Source organism: Lithobates pipiens, unplaced genomic scaffold (genome assembly GCF_037356315.1).
Source record: "Lithobates pipiens isolate NorthernLeopardFrog02 unplaced genomic scaffold, aLitPip1_a1.2 Scaffold_30, whole genome shotgun sequence".
Classification (NCBI taxonomy): Eukaryota; Metazoa; Chordata; class Amphibia; order Anura; family Ranidae; genus Lithobates; species Lithobates pipiens.
The window spans coordinates 137,351,380-137,367,369 of record NW_027507791.1 but is presented as its reverse complement, the minus strand read 5'-3'; the positions used below and the strand labels follow the sequence as shown (position 1 = coordinate 137,367,369).

Genomic DNA, 15,990 nt, shown 5'->3' with positions numbered 1-15,990 from the left:
AAATAAAAAATTAATAAAAAGGCTATAAAACTATCCCTATTTTGTAAACACTAACTTTTGCGCAAACCAATCAATAATCGCTTATTGCGATTTTTTTGACCAAAAATATGTAGAAGAATACGTATAGGCCTATACTGAGGCAAAAAAAAATTTTTTTTATATATTTTTGGGGGATACTTATTCTAACAAAAAGTAAAAAATAATGTGTTTTTTTTCAAAATTGTCGCTCTATTTTTGTTTATAGCACAAAAAATAAAAACCGCAGGGGTGATCAAATACCACCAAAAGAAAGCTCTATTTGTGGGGAAAAAAAGGACGTCAATTTTGTTTGGGAGCCACGTCGCACGACCGCGCAATTGTCAGTTAAAGCGACGCAGTGCCGAATCGCAAAAAGTGGTCTGGTCTGAAAGTGGTTAAAGAACCCTCTAAATCAGAGAAGAATTCAACCCCCAAAAAGCATTGGTCAGGACATAAGGGGAAAGGGGCATACTTTTTAGCCGCCCCAATCAGGACCCCAAACCCCAGTGACGTCAGGGTTCCTGTGGGAGGAAGATTAAGCAAAATTTCTTCCACAGTGGGAAGAGACAACCTCGAACGAGTTTGTCTTAAATATAATAAAAAGGGGTCACGCGCTGGAATTCCACAGCAGCCCTCCCTCAAAGTTTTTGGTGACAAAACTTCCAAGTCACTCAGAAAAGGCCAGGGCCTTACCCTTACTGATAAGGGAAATGGTGGATCAAGAAGTATTGCCACCAGTCCCTATTCAGGAACAAGGGGACGGTTTTTATGCACACATTTTTGTGGTAAAAAAGGCGTCAGGGAGGTTCAGACTAATTATGAACCTCCGACCACTGAATCGCTCCATCCGTTACAAGAGATTTCGGATGGAGTCCATTTATTCCATAAAGAATCTTCTCCAGAAAGATATTTATGGCTACCCTGGATCTAAGGGATGCTTATCTGCATATTCCAATAAGGGAGGAATGCCAAAAATTCCTTCGGATGGCAGTGCAGATAGACACAAAAATTTACCACTTTCAGTGCAGAGCGCTCCCCTTCGGTCTATCATCCTCCCCGAGAATCTTTACCAAGGTTCTCGGAGAGGCACTAGTTCCATTGAGGCTTCAATCAGTCTCGATTATACCCTATCTAGACTACCTGCTTTTAACAGATGACTCTCCGAGTGTGCTTTCTCAGGATCTGGAGTTAACTCAACTCAGCCTGAGTCGATTAAGGTGGATTGTCAGTCAGGAGAAATCCAAGACAACCCCAACACAGGAGATCCTGTATTTAGGTTACTGGATCAAGTCCGTAGATCAGAAAATTATACTGTCGGAAGAAAAGATTTTGAATCTGTGGCAGAGAACATCTTTTCTTCAGTGCAGCCGCAAATGTACGGTGAGCGAAGTAATGTCTGTCTTAGGTCTTATGACGGCAGCCATTCCAGCCGTACAATGGGCCAGGTTCCACCAGAGAGACCTTCAGGGATTTCTGTTGGAACAATTGAAGGGCAGAGATCTGGAGGAGGTATCGATCCCCTCAAAAATAAAATGCTTCCTCTGGGGGTGGAAGGACAGGGAGAACCTAAACAAAGGGGTTCATTGGGTCCTTTCTATCACTTCAACAATGACAACGGATGCGAGCAGCTGGGGCTGGGTAGCCCACCTCGGCTCGAGCTGGGTCCAGGACAAGTGGACCCCGGAAGAGAAATGTTTTTCCTCCAATTGGAAGGAGCTAACAGCAATCCTGAGAGCTATCTTAGCCTTTCAGCCCACAATACAGGGTCACCATCTACAAGTCCATTCGGACAACATGACAGCTGTAGCATATATAAACAAACAAGGAGGTACCAGAAGTCCTCGTTTTGATGTTGGTAGCCAGACGCATTTTCCAGTGGGCAGAAGCCAATCTGGAATCCATTTCTGCAGTACACCTGAAAGGGGAGCTGAACAGCACGGCGGACTTCGAGTCGACAAAAAGTTTCGAACCAAGAATGGTCCTTGCACCCAGAGGCATTCAATCTTATAACAACTCACTGGGGAGAGCCAGAAGTAAACCTTTTTGCGAGCAAAGAATGCAAAGGTTCCCAATTTTTGCTCGCTAAACCCAGGAGATCAGCCCCTGGCAGTAGATGCCTTGCAAACTCCATGGACTTTCAGTCTGGCGTATGCATTTCCCCCTATTCATCTCATTCCGAGAGTCCTAGCAAGATTCCTCACTGAGAAAACCGGTTTGATTCTAGTAGCACCGTTCTGGCCCAGGAGACCATGGTTCACAACGTTGCTACAATTGACAGACTGTCCGCCTCCAAGGCTTCCCTGCAGACAGGACCTCCTGTCGCAGGGACCTCTTTATCATCCACAGGTGGCCACGCTGAGGCTTTCAGCGTGGTTACTGAGGAAATCTTAAGGAGTAAGGGCCTAACAGATGAGTTAATTGCAACATTACTACAGAGTCGCAAACCAGTCACGAGGGCCATTTACAAAAAAGTCTGGAGAAAATTTAATAGCTGGCTGAATAGCCGTGACATAAATACAGCTAATATTCTACAGTTTTTACAGGAAGGTGTAAACAAAGGGTTAACCCCAAGTACTATTAACATACAGATAGCTGCCTTAAGTGTGTATCTAAATGAACACTTACAGGAAAATCCTTTTGTCGCTAGGTTCTGTAAGGCAGTGGCTAGACGTAAGCAGGTCAGAGTCAACAGAGTCCCATCCTGGGATTTAGCAGTTGTGCTAAAAGCTTTCTTGGGGTCACCCTTTGAGCCCATCTCAGAGGCCTCCCTAAGGCTTATTACATTTAAGACAGTACTCCTGGTGGCAATCACTTCAGCCCATCAGTGAAATCCAAGCCCTTTCCATCAGGGAACCATTTCTACAGATCCTAGAAGACAGAGTCATTCTAAAGACAGACCCTGGGTTCTTACCAAAGGTAGCATCTAGCTTCCATAGGTCACAAGATATTGTCCTCCCCTCATTTTGCCAAAATGCAGCAAATGAGAAAGAACGTTTTCATTTATTGGATGTGAGGTGGTGTATTCTAGAATACCTAAAAGTAACAATTCCATTCAGAATCTGACTCCCTTTGTGTCCTTTTTTCCGGGCAGCGTAGGGGGCAAAAAGCTTCAAAAGTAACCATAGCTAGATGGATTAGGCTAGCTATAACAGAGGGGTATAAGGCCTTGAATAGAGATCCTCCTGAGGGTGTGAAAGCTCACTCCACAAGAGCGTTGTCTGCATCCTAGGCAGAAAGAGCTGGTGCCACCCCGGAGCAGGCATGTAAAGCAGCCACATAGTCAAGCTTTTCCACCTTTACAAGGCATTACCGCCTGGACCTATTGTCTAGTCATGATCAGGCCTTTGGGAGTTAAGTCCTCCAGGCCGTGCCCCCCCCCCCCCCCCCCCCAATCTGGCAAGTACTTAGGGATCCTCTCAAGGGTTGTCCTGGAAGAACACTTGGGAAAACTGGATTTAGTACTTACCGGTAACTGCTTTTCCGGTGGTCTTCCAGGACAGCACGATCCCACCCTTTATTTGATTAGTGATGTACTAATGTTATTACCTGTTATGGTTTATATGTTTTGCAGTTCCATCCTTCGGTTCTTGGTGAATGACTGACCAGGGACCGCCTTTTGAAATGTGGCAATGTGTTTCCTGTCGATGGGAGGAGCTCCATCTCTCAAGGGCTGTCCTGGTAGACCACTGGAAAAGGAGTTACCGGTAAGTACTAACTCCAGTTTTATTGCTAGAAAATTTACTAGCAATAACCCCCAAACATTATACATTTTTTTTTCCAACACCCTAGAGAATAAAATGGCAGTCGTTGCAATACTTTGTCACACCGTATTTGCGCAGTGGTCTTAAAAGCGCATTTATTTTGAGAAAAAAAAAAAAACTGGACAGGACCATATCTTTAAGTGACTGATGTACTGGAAAACACTTAGGCTTACGCCCTTGAAGACCCCTATACATTCTATCCTGAACCGGTTGAGATTTTTGTGGTGGCTCAATCTGTTCAGAAGTAAAAACTGCTTTCAACAGTTCTTCAATGTCTTTAACTAGAAATGGGTATCTAGCCGTATTAAAATGTTACCTCCATCTCTGACACGGATTCCTCGTCAGATGAGGAATCCGAGTTCTCCCCTCCTCTGTATCAGAGACCGCATGGGAACTAACGGTCTCTGACACCAAAGGGGTAGAGATCTTGAAGAGACCTAAGAAACCTGGGGTACTGTCCACTGCTACAGACGTGGAAGGGCCCAGCCCAGCAAACCTATTATTATAGGCTTGAAAGGAGGAAACTACCTCCTTCATGGAAACCATGAATTTGTTTAGGTTAGAAGCAACCCCTGACACTGAAGAAATACATGTCTCACATAACAGTTTCCTACAGCTATCAGGAAGCTTGGATCTACAATTTCCACAGGTTTGTCAACATAGGGGAAAAAAAAATAAAAAAAAATAAAAATAAAAACCACACACACACACTAAGAAAGGCATACAAAATAACAATTTCTAAAACATTTGCCCCTGGATATACAATCTCATTACAGCGGAGAAGTACTAACCTTAGGGGTAACAGGACCCGATTGCAGCCGCTGGATCAGACAGAGCGGGTGCACCGTCTACATGTGTGTCCTTAACCTCCATGATGAGAAGGACCACATAGGAGAGCGTTGTAATGAGCTTGGACGCTGTCCGTTTGCTATACGGCCAGCAAAACATCGCCAGCACCTTGTGTTCCTGAGCCAATCCTTTTCAAACATGAAGAGGCTCTGTATCCGGAAGTGTGACATCACTTCCGGTTCTGGCGGCGAGACAGGACGTGCACTCACCACCATCTTGGCACACCCAAAATGGTGAAAAGGACACACGGAATCGCTCTCTGGGTGTACCAAGGTAGATCAGAATGCTGGAAGTTGCAGAAGATTCCCTAATGCAAGTAACCAACAGAAAAACAGGGGGAACCCTTCTCAGACTGCTTAAAAAGCAGAAAATACTGCAGACATGGCCACAACCGGTTTGAGTAATCTGAAAAAGGGGGTCCGCTAACCACAGTAACCAGACCAAACGAAAGAAACATGACGGTGCGTACTCCTGGAGGTCTGGAAACACAAAACAACTGAGCGTCAGGGGAAAGGGAGGGGCCTTTTCGATTGTGTCCGATTTGTGTTTCCTGTAATAGGTGGAGCCAATCATCTCTCGAGTAGCTGTCCTGGAAGATGGGGGGGGGGGGGGGGGAATACATTTTTCAAGCAGCGAACACATACATAAAATGGTATGCGTGCCACACATTAGGTATTGCCGCGACCATTATAGCGAAAGCAATAATTGTAGTACTAGACTGCCTTTTTTACTTTAACCACTTAACCAGCCCATAGCCGAATGATGGCTACAGGGCGGTTGTTTAAGCCCCTGGGGCACGCACTCGAGAGCATCCATGACCACAGAGTCTTGCATCACGGTAAACGGCCGCTCATCGCGACCATTTACCACGTGATCGCTCAGTCAAACGACGGAGTGATCACTTGTAAACAAACCGGCGTCATGTTATGACGCCAGTTCCTCCCTCCCCCTCTCTGTACAGTGGAGGGGGAAGAGATCGGTGTCAGCAGCGCTGTGGGCTTCATTTGCAGTGCTCACATCGCTGCTCACCGAAATTTAACCGCTCAATAGCCCGCCGATACTCTGAGATACCCAGCCATAGACATTTCAATACCCACCCCCCACCTCCCGCCGGTGCTTCTACCGACTCGCCAATACGATCAAGGCCAGAATCTTTTTATTTCAGGCTTCCCAGCCTAGAGGTGAGATGCGGGGTCTTATTGACCCCATATCTCACTGTAAAGGAGGACCTGTCATGCCATATTCCTATTACAAGGGATGTTTACATTCCTTGTAATAGGAATAAAAGTGATCAAAAAATGTATTTTTGGGCGGAAAAAAAAGTCGAACTAAAATAAAGTAAAAATGAACAAAAAAAATAAATAAAAAAATTTAAAGCACCCCTGTCCCTATGTGCTTACATGCAGAAGCAAACGCATACGTAAGTCCCGCCCACATATGAAAACTGTGTTCAAACCACACATGTGAGGTATCACTGCGAACGTTAGAGCAATAATTCTAGCCCTAGACCTCCTCTAACTCAAAACTTGTAACCAGTAAAAAAAAAATTTAAAAAGTAAAGCATCACCTATGGGGATTTTTAAGTAGCGACGTTTGGGCCATTCCACGAGCGTGTGCAATATTGAAGAGTGACATGTTAGGTATCTATTTACTCGGCGTAACTTCTTTCACATTATGCAAAAATTGGGCTAACTGTACGACCACCATTGTATTCTCCAGGGTGTTTGCTAAAAAAAAAAAAAATAGAACCCCAAAACATTATATATGTAATTTTATAGCAAATAAATGATGATTTTTACATGTAGGAGAGAAATGTCAGAATTGTCCTGGGTGCTCCAGAACACCTGATTGTGCTCCCTGCATGTTGGGCCTCTGTATGTGGCCACACTGTAAAAGTCTCACACGTGGTATCGCTGTACTGGGGAGTAATAGCAGAATGTGTTTTGGGGTGTAATTTGTGGTATGCATATGCTGTGTGTGAGAAATAAACTGATATAACAATTTTGTGAAAAAATAAATAAATAAATCTTGATTTTGCAAAGAATTGCGGGAAAAAAATGACAACTTCAAAAAACTCATCATGCCTCTTACTAAATACCTTGGAATGTCTTCTTTCCAAAAAGGGGTCATTTGTACTTTTTTGGCATGTTAGGGTCTCAAGAATTCAAATAGGCCGTCAGTACTTCAGGTGTGATCAATTTTCAGATATTAGCACCATAGCTTGTGGACTCTATAACTTTCACAAAGACCAAATATCCACCAATTTGTACTTATTTTTACCAAAGATATGTAGTAGTATACATTTTGGCCAAAATTTCTGAAGAAAAATTACTAATCTGCTAAATTTTATAACAAACGAAGAAAAATTCATTTTTTTTTTTTTAACAGAATTTTCGGTCTTTTATAGCACAAAAAAAAATATTTAAAAACTGAGCGGTGATTAAATACCACCAAAAGAAAGCCATTTGTGTGAAAAAAAAAAAAAAAAAAAAAAAAAAATAAAAAGACAAAATTGTCATATAGGTCCAGTGTTGCATGACTGAGTATTTGTCATTCAAAACGTGAGAGCATCGAAAGCTGAAAATTGGTCTGGTTATTAAGGGTGTGTAAGTGCCCAGTGGTCAAGTGGTTAATCTATGGAGCTTTTTTAAGCACCTTAGAGTTTGTCGCCATGCCACAATTTTAAAAGCATGACATGTTAACCATTTACTCAGCATATCATCTTTTATATTTCTTCCAAAAGGAGGAAAAAAAAAAAAAAAAAAAAAAGTGATTGCAAAACCGCTGTGCAAATATTATGACATTCAAAAAAAATTGCAAAGACCGCCATTTTATTCCCTAGGGCCTTAGAGAAGGGGGAGAAAAAAAACAAAACAAAAAAAATCCACACACTGTAAGTGGCAAACTTATAAAATCTGCAGGGGATCAAAGAAATAAAAGGAGATTAGAGCTGCTTGATTAATCTAAGTATCGAAAATCGGGATCTTTTTCCCTTCCCGATCTTCAAAACAGCATGTCACGATCTAAGGCTTCATGCACACGAGACGCAGATACACTCTGCTGAACACGTTTTTAAAAGCTGAAACCGGTGTTTAAAAACGCGCGTTTTTCCGCGATTTAGCGGCGTTTTACCGCGTTTGCGCCTAGAAGCATTAAGTTAAGCTAACATCATAGACCCTCCCCAGCTCAAAAAACAGTATTATTAACTAATTTTGTGAGACCAGAGTGAGTAGCAGCCGCTGTGAGAGCTGCAGTGTACTTGTATTTAGCGTGTCACTTGCCACGTCACCTGCCACCAAAAGTGGATTGTCCACCTGCCACCAAAAGTGGATTGTCCACCTGCCACCAAAAGTGGATTGTCCACCTGCCACCAAAAGTGGATTGTCCACCTGCCACCAAAAGTGGATTGTCCACCTGCCACGTCACCTGCCACCAAAAGTGGATTGTCCACTTGCCACGTCACCTGCCACCAAAAGTGGATTGTCCACTTGCCACGTCACCTGCCACCAAAAGTGGATTGTCCACTTGCCACGTCACCTGCCACCAAAAGTGGATTGTCCACTTGCCACGTCACCTGCCACCAAAAGTGGATTGTCCACTTGCCACGTCACCTGCCACCAAAAGTGGATTGTCCACTTGCCACGTCACCTGCCACCAAAAGTGGATTGTCCACTTGCCACGTCACCTGCCACCAAAAGTGGATTGTCCACTTGCCACGTCACCTGCCACCAAAAGTGGATTGTCCACTTGCCACGTCACCTGCCACCAAAAGTGGATTGTCCACTTGCCACGTCACCTGCCACCAAAAGTGGATTGTCCACTTGCCACGTCACCTGCCACCAAAAGTGGATTGTCCACTTGCCACGTCACCTGCCACCAAAAGTGGATTGTCCACTTGCCACGTCACCTGCCAAAAGTGGATTGTCCACTTGCCACGTCACCTGCCAAAAGTGGATTGTCCACTTGCCACGTCACCTGCCAAAAGTGGATTGTCCACTTGCCACGTCACCTGCCAAAAGTGGATTGTCCACTTGCCACGTCACCTGCCAAAAGTGGATTGTCCACTTGCCACAAGTTATGGATTGTCCACTTGCCACGTCACCTGCCACAAGTGGTGGATTTTCCACTTGCCACGTCACCTGCCAGGTCACCTGCCAGGTCACTTGCCACGTCACCTGCCACAAGTGGATTGTCCACTTGCCACATCACCTGCCACAAGTTATGGATTGTCCACTTTCCACATCACTTGCCACTTCACCTGCCACAAGTTGTGGATTGTCCACTTGCCATGTCACTTACCACCTGCCATGTCACTTGTCACAAGTTGTGGATTGTCCACTTGCAATTGCAATTGTTTAAAATATTTTTCTAATGGTTTTTCATCATTTGCAATCATTTTTGAGATTTTTAATGTAAAAAAAAAAAGGTCACCTTTAAAAACGCTTATAAACGAAAACGCGGTAAAACGCGGTAGCGGCATTTTACGTCTGAAACGTGGAAGCTTTTGCGTCTGAACCCATTTTTTTGCTTCTGGAAAAACGAGGTTAAATGCAACTGCATAAAAACAGCAAAAAACGAGACTGTGTGCATGGACACATAGGATAACATTGAATGAGTTCAGGAGCAGTTGAAAAAAAGTGTCCAACTGCCTCTGAACACGCGTTTAACTGCGTCTCGTGTGCATGAGGCCTAACAAGTGCAGAGGGTTCTCAAACTCAAAAATAAATCCAGGCAGCCTGCCAAGTTTTATTACAACATCGAATAGTATGTAGAAACAAAAGTATCTTTTCATTCTTTTATCAAAAGGAAAAAACTCTGGCAAATAGATGAGGAAACTAACCATTTAAAGAGGAAGTAAACCCTGATGAGTTTACTTCCTCTTTCATTCCCTGCAAAGGTAAAGCATAATGGACTACTATGCATCGTATAGTAGTCCATTATGTGTCACTTACCTGACACAGGAGCCAGCGAAGTCACCGCTGTCCCCTGTAGTCCGCTGCATCCATCTTCTTGGTGGGGGTCTCGCAGCTCGTCAGCTGTCATTCGGCTTAGCCGCAATGACGTCACTGCCACGCATGCGCACGGGAGCCGACACGCGTGGCAGCTCCGTCGTTGAGAATGCCGCGCTCAGTGCGCCTGCGCTCCGCTGTCTACGGTGCATGCGCCGTAGACAGTGGTGCCTGTTTTCGGGCAAATATCTCCTAAACCATATAGGTTTAGGAGAGATTTCTTGGACCTACAGGTAATCTAGGCTTACCTGTAGGTCAAAGTGGTTTGTAAGGGTTTACAACCACTTTAAAGACCAAACCTTTTCTGACATTTGTTGCTTACAAATAAAAAAAATCTTTTTCTGCTAGAAAATTATATATCTATATTTTTTTTTAGCAGAAAACCTAGAGAATAAAATGGTGGTTATTGCAATATTTTATGTTACACCATATTTGCACAGGGGGTTTTTTTTTTGTTTTTTTTATGTGAATCATGTTACACTGCGAGAATCATGATCTTTATTCTAAGAAATAAAAAAAAAATTCAAAAAAATACATGATTCCCATTTTAGCCAGAATCATGCAGCTCTACAGAATATCAACCAAAAAAAAAAACCAAATTATGATACAAATGTTATAAAGCGAGTTGCAGTTTAGTAAAAAGCATTTGAACCTAAGTAAAACATGACTTAGTACTTGGTAAAGAAACCCTTGTTGACAAGCACAGAGGTAAGACGTAGCTGGTTTGCACACATCTTACATATCTTCTCAAAATCCTTAAAGAGGAGGGCCACAAAAAAAAAAAAAAAAAAAAAAAAATTTATATATTCATATATACATACATATAAAAAAAATTTTTTTTTTTTCTGCAGCTGCCAACTTTTAATAAATTGACACTTACACTAGGTCTGTCCGGGTATCCGTATGTTTTCACATATTACTCAAAAAGAAGAGAATGACTACCATAATGTAGTATATTAGAAAGTAGTAGCAAGTAAATTTATTTAAAAGTTGCACTTACAATTTCGTAAAAACAAACTGCATGTAAACAATGCCGGTCGGCATATACAGACGGAGCCTTTCTTCCTCAACAAACAGCGTGGTGACGTTACTGCGTACCATCCCAAGTTTCAGCTCCCTCCATAAATTTTCTATAGGATTTAAGTCTGGAGACTGGCTGGGTCACGCCACTACCTTAACGCGCTTCTTCTTGAGCCACTCCTTTGTTGCCTTGGCGCTATGTTTTGGGTAAAAATCATGCTGGAAGACCCATCTTCGGTGTTCTGGCTGAGGCAAGAAGGTTCTCATCCAAGATTTTACAATCCATGGCCCCTCAAAGCAGCCTGTACCTTTAGCAGCCACAAAGCATAAGTGCTTGACTGTAGGTATGGTGTTCTTAAGGTCATAGTGAGCATTTTTTCTTCCTCCAAACAGGGCCAGTCAACTTAAAGAGGAAGTAAACCCTGATGGGTTTACTTCCTCTGATTCCCTGCAAAGGTAAAGCATAATGAACTACGTCACTTACCTGACACAGGAGCCAGCGAAGTCACCGCTGGCCCCTGTAGTTCTGAGCGTCCATCTTCTTGGTGGGTCTCGCTGCTCCGGCGCTGTGATTCGGCCGGAGCAGAGATGACGTCACTCCCGCGTATGCGCACAGGAACCAATACTCGCGGCATATCGCCGCGATCTGCGGCTTACCCAGTGCGCCGCTGTCTACAGCGCAGGTAAATATCTCCTAAATCGTATAGGTTTAGGAGATATTTCTTGGACCTACAGGTAAGCCTTAATCTAGGCTTACCTATAGGTCAAAGTGGTTTGTAAGGGTTTACAACCACTTTAATGCCAAAGAGCTCAATTTTAGTCTCATCTGACTACAGCATTTTCACCCAATCCTTCCCCAAATCATTTAGACGTTCATTGGCGAACTTCAGACGTACTTGTGCCTCCTTGGGGAGGGGGACCTTGCAGGCTCTGCAGGATTTCAATTCATGGTGGCATATTGTGTTACCAGTGGTTTGGCGACTGTGGTTTCAACTGCCTTGAGATCATTCACAAGCTCTTCCCATGTAGTTCTGAGTTGATAGTACCTCACCTCTCTCATTAACATCCTCACACCATGAGGCGAAACCTTGCATGGAACTCCAGACCGAGATCTAGTAATGGTTATTTTGAATTCCTTTCGTTTGCAGATAATTGCTGATGGTCTTGTAGCCCAGAATTATTTTTGGTTGGTAGGGGGGATCAAATATTTATTTTACTCACTGAACTGGAACTCAAATTTTAAAACATTAGTATCATCTGTTTTTTACATTTTCGGTTGATATTCTATCATTTAAAATCCCACCTATGATAAAAATTATAGACCCTTCATTTCTTTGTAAGTGGGCAAATGTACCAAATCTGCAAGGGTTTCCAAGTAACTTTCTTGCAAAAAAAAAAAATACTGATTTCTAAAAGTAAACAAAAAGTGTCAGAACAGGCCTGTTCAAGTGGTTGATGCAATAATTCACCGTGAATTACTTTTAAGACCTGTGAAGCTAAGCAGCAGCTTTCAGTTCAGTGGGTGATACTGCCGCCTCTTAAATGCCCACTACACTTTTTGCCAAACAACAATTTTCTTAGGAACAAATGCCCAGCCACACTGATTTTAAAGAGGCAAGTTCGACAGGTGTTGCTGCCTGTCAACTAAACAAGTCATGTTGAATTTGCTATGCCTGTAACAAAACATTGCAGCATGTCTACAGCCCCTTTCAGTCATGTTATCCTTTAGGTGGGTGGAAAAAACACAGCGAAACTGCCTGTTTTTGCCATCTATGTGAAAGGTCTTACAGTGAGGGTTAGAATATCATTTTCACAGGTTGCTAAAGAGATCATGGTTGTCCTGCTGCTGGCTCTGCCAAGTGGTGATGCATCCAGAACAATGCAGGCCCCATTGGATGAAACCACAGTTCAGAGAATTCCTAGCAACCCTGGTTAAGAATGGCTGGTCTAAGGGCCCAGTTACAGCACCTGCGGTGCAGGAAACGCATGTATCTGCATGCATTTCCTGCACTGAATGGGATCACAATCCTGTCTGCAGATGTGCATGTGTGCCATGGTTATTAGCACCCCTGCTCAGCGTTTCCATAGCCAATGCACTTGGCCAGTGATGCAATGTTCGCTGGCCACCTGTGATTGCTCCTGAGAGACTGAATCTTTTTGTGTACATTGACAGATCCCTGTTCTAGGGGGATAGCAAGATTTCTGTTCTTGATCACTAGGAACAGACAATCTCTCTCCTCTAGTCAGTAGACTTCACCCACAGTTATAAACACCTCCCTAGGGAAACTTAACCCCCTGATTACCCCCTAGTGTAACCCCTTACCTGTCAGTGCCATTTATACAGTGATCAGTGTCTTTTATTAGCTCAGATCACTGTCCCAAAAAGTGTCAAAAGGGTCCGATATGTCTGCCTCCATTCCGCTAAAAATTGCTGAACACCACCTTTACTGGTAAAAAAAATAAATAATCATAAATCTTTCCCCTATTTTGATTAAATATCAAAAGAAAGCTCTATTTGTGGGAAAAAAAGTGCATAAATTTTGTGTGTGTACAGTGCCGCATGACAGTGCAATTGTCAGGTAAAGCGACAAGTGACACATCGCAAAAAATGGCCTGGTCAATAAGGGGGGTAAATCCTTCTGGGGCTGAAGTGGTTAAAGAAGAAATATTATCCTGCGCTACCTATTCTGGCATGTGTAATATAGGTCAAATTTTAGCGGATCGCTGTAGGCAACCAAATCGAAGAAGTCACTTGACCACATGTGATGTCTCCACCCAATGTGCGTCGTCACGGTCACTTGACTTAAATACGGTGGCGCTGCCATTACCGGACATGATGCAGGAGCCTCCAAGCCCCACTGTTAATACGAAATGATGTGATATAATTCATGTATTAATTATTATGTACATATAAGGAAATAGGTGCAGCCACATTTGTTTTTTTTTAGATCCTGTGTTTGGTAGCCCATTGAAATGAATTGCCACCTTATCCCTTTAAACCCAAAGACATTACACAGGTTCTGAGGCCAATTTAATGCAGAAAAGGCACAGAGTTTAATTTCCACCTTAATCCGCCACAAAACCAATGTAATTGATATGTGCAGTGGTTTAAAGGGATGAGGTGGCAACCCTATGTGAACCAGCCCTAAAACCAAGAGTGCTTCATATTTTTATTTTTTAACCACTTCAATACCAGGCACTTAGACACCTTCCCGCCCAAGCCAATTTTCAGCGCTGTCCCAATTTGAATGACAATTACACGGCCATGCTACACTGTACCCAAACATTTTTTAGAATTTTGTTCCCACAAATAGAGCTTTCCTTTGGTGTTATTTGATCTCCGCTGCAATTTTTTTTTTCCACAAAAAATAAACAAAATTTTTGAACAAAACAAAAACGTTTGTTACTTTTTTTGGAAATGGGTAGGTTTTATTCTTCAATGATGGGCACAGATAAGGCTGCACTGGTGGGTCATAGGGAGCACTCATGGGTGGCATTGCTTGGCATCCCTGTTTATAATTGGCCACAAAGGTGCCAGTCAGTGCCCATTCGTGGGCACTGATTAGCATATGTTTTTACATATGGATGGTCATGGGGGATGTACCTGGCCATCCAAATGCTGGGGGCTTCCCTGGTGGTCTAGTTTGGGCATCGGTGGGGGGAGGGGCTGCGCTGATAATCAGCGCAGACCTCCCTGTCAGGAGACCGCTGGTCGGTTCTCCTGTACTCACGTCTGTCAGATGCGAGCGAAGAAAAGCCGATCAACAGCTCTTCCTGTTAAAATTGTGATCAGCCGTGATTGGACACGACTGATCACGTGGTAAAGAGCCTCCGCAAGAGGCTCTTTACAGAGATCGGTGTAGTGGTGTGATAGACTGACAGCACCACTGGTCGCCATGATGCCCCCATGGGGGCGTTGCAGCGGTTATCCTAAAATACATCATATGACGCCCAGTCAGGATAACAACCATCACCCGGCCATCATTCTGCTATAGGCCAGGGAGCTCATTTACAGTTATGGTTGGGAGTGGTAAAACAAGGCAATTTTTTTTTTTAAGTCACCCCTTCCCCCAAACATTACCCATTTAGCTACAAAGACAGCAGACAGGGGTGTACACCTGTAAGGGCGCTTTGCTTCGCAATGGGCAACTACAGACTGCCAAATGCATTGCATGCAGCTTCGGAGCAACATTTAGGTGGCTTAAAACACCTATCAAACCATGCAGAGAGTACAGGAGCCAAAAGCACTCTGCTCTATCAGCCTAGAACTGACCATCCGGCCACGGTGCTAATGGAGTCCAAACAAGCAGGTTTAGAGGCTCAGAGTAGATTGTAACCCTCCTTGGCAGCTCTATACACACTCCACACCCTCGGGCCGGAGCTCACTTACCTCTGGTTACCTATACCCGGCCCGCTGCGTGCGCTCACCTGTCGGCGCCCAGGAAACTCTATCGGTGCGGGAAACACCTTCCGTCACCACACATATAGTGGTGCGACTCTACCGCCCAGACACAGAGTCCGCTGAATGACGGGGAAAAGCGGACTGTCCTGGAATATTACAGCACACTCACTGTCACTCCCGATGTGTCCTCCCCCTCCACACACCGACCCGTCCCTATCGTCCTCTTCAGTAGACACGAATCAGCTGCACTTCGGCTATTACGAATATCCCGCCAAACCAGGCATGACACGTCACACGCCCCACCCCCAGAACTCACTTCCGGCGCAGAGTAGGAGCGTATATGCATCGAACTCCTTGCTGTGACGCTGTAGTGTCATATTTTGCTGCCTATCACAGGATGCGGCGGAAGTGACGTTGCCGCCAGAAATTGCGTACTGCGCATGCGCGATGCGTTCCAAACACTCGCGCCGTGCGTTCCAACATAGTTTCGGCAATACAGTTCAGCGAAACCATCACATAATGTTACGGAAGTGATGTTACACACAACACAAACACTGGGCCGTGCGTTACAACACTAATACTTCCCTTGTTACCTAGTATCATTTTTTACCAACCATGCTGAGCTACGTGCCGTGTTAGGTTTTGCATTGCTGGGACATGTAGTGCCTATCCTGAGCTACATGCTTCAATGTTCAGTGTCCTCATCCCTATCCCCGAGCTTCAATGTTCAGTGTCCTCATCCTTATCCCCGAGCTTCAATGTTCAGTGTCCTCATCCCTATCCCCGAGCTTCAATATTCAGTGTCCTCATCCCTATCCCCGAGCTTCAATGTTCAGTGTCCTCATCCTTATCCCCTTGCTTCAATGTTCAGTGCCTCATCCCTATCCGCGAGCTTCAATGTTCAGTGTCCTCATCCTTATCCCCCTGCTTC

At 44.1% G+C, this 15,990-nt stretch overlaps 1 protein-coding gene across 5 annotated transcripts in view; it reads right to left on the bottom strand.

The window, feature by feature from the left end:
* Positions 1-15,377, bottom strand: part of RAD51 (RAD51 recombinase) — a 94,301-nt gene extending 78,924 nt beyond the window's left edge. For 2 of the 5 annotated variants that reach the window (XM_077464896.1, XM_077464897.1), the window contains exon 1: positions 15,229-15,377. The gene's annotated coding sequence lies outside the window, so the exon portion shown is untranslated. The other 3 variants (XM_077464898.1, XM_077464900.1, XM_077464899.1) reach the window with 3 other exon arrangements.
* Positions 15,378-15,990: the final 613 nt, after the last annotated feature.